Source organism: Sebastes umbrosus, chromosome 5 (assembly GCF_015220745.1).
Source record: "Sebastes umbrosus isolate fSebUmb1 chromosome 5, fSebUmb1.pri, whole genome shotgun sequence".
In the NCBI taxonomy this organism is placed as follows: domain Eukaryota; kingdom Metazoa; phylum Chordata; class Actinopteri; order Perciformes; family Sebastidae; genus Sebastes; species Sebastes umbrosus.
The window spans coordinates 24,851,965-24,853,303 of NC_051273.1; positions in this window are offsets into that span (position 1 = coordinate 24,851,965).

Sequence of the window (1,339 nt, forward strand, 5' to 3'; positions counted from 1 at the left end):
AGAGAGAGAGAGAGAGAGAGAGAGAGAGAGAGAGAGAGAGAGAGAGAGAGAGAGCATACAGTCAGTCAGTGAGCAGCGACACGGTGGTCACGATGCGAGCACGTTACACTGTAAAAAAACAACATTTTTTTAGTTTTTTTCAAGAAATTTTAAATTTTTTGTCTGTATTTCAAAATGACAGAAAAAAATATGTAGAAATGACATGTTTCATTCGTGATTTATATGTAAATGGTCTTAGATTTACGGTGTATGACTATTCTAACAATAAGTATATGTTAAAAGTAAAATATTTCTTGTAAAATTACAGTAATAAAGGCTAATTATATAAAGATAATTACTGTTTTTTGTTTTTTTTACAGTTTATTTATGATAATTAACGGACAGTATTTTTCCGTTTTTTAACAGACATTTTCTGGCGCCCCTGCTGCCGGAAAAGGTCCGTTATTTTACACTTTTTTTTTTACAGTGTATACTGTAACGTCAGCTCGTGATTTTCGGAAGTAATTAAAAGAAAGAGGAGCTGAATGGAAACTAACCGCCCTGAGGAGGAAAAAACACACACTGACTATTCCCCAAAGGTGGTAATCCTACTGGGATGTCTGTGGTTTAGTGACCTATAATCCTACAACAAATATAATCTACAATGTTTCAGATGAGGCATAATAAAAGTTAATTGATGATCCCAATAAAAAAGATTGGATTAAATGAACAATGATCAGCCTATAGTACAACCACTGGAGAATAATCTCCATGTTGGTCTTCATCATACCTAAAGACATTAAAGGTCCCATATTGTAAAAAGTGACATTTTCATGTCTTTGAGCAGGTTAAAGTGATATATAAATACTGTGAAAGTATTGAAACGCTTAATCCACAGAGAAATACACACAGCCCGTATTCAGAAATTGTGCGTTTGAAACAAGCCGTTAAGATTTCTGTCCATTTGTGATGTCACAAATATACAATATTTAGACCGTTTAACAGTTTTAAACGTAAACATTCTAAATGTGTCCCAGTTTATTTCCTATTGCAGTGTATGTGAATGACAAAACAAGACATTTGAAGATGAGTTTCCTGAGTATTGTGATAAGCCTTTTTCCTTATTTTCTGACATTTTATGGACAGAACAATTAATCGGTTAATCAAGAAAATGATTGGCAGATTAATTGAGAACGACTATAATTGTTCGTTGCAGCCCAACAGATAAATTCTTTAATAAAATGTCCAAAAACAAAGCATATAAGATCTCTGCATGAAAGGACTGACACAATGCATTCCAAAGACCAGACAATTGTCATTATATGGAGGATAATCTCCAAATCATTAGCCCTGTATTACA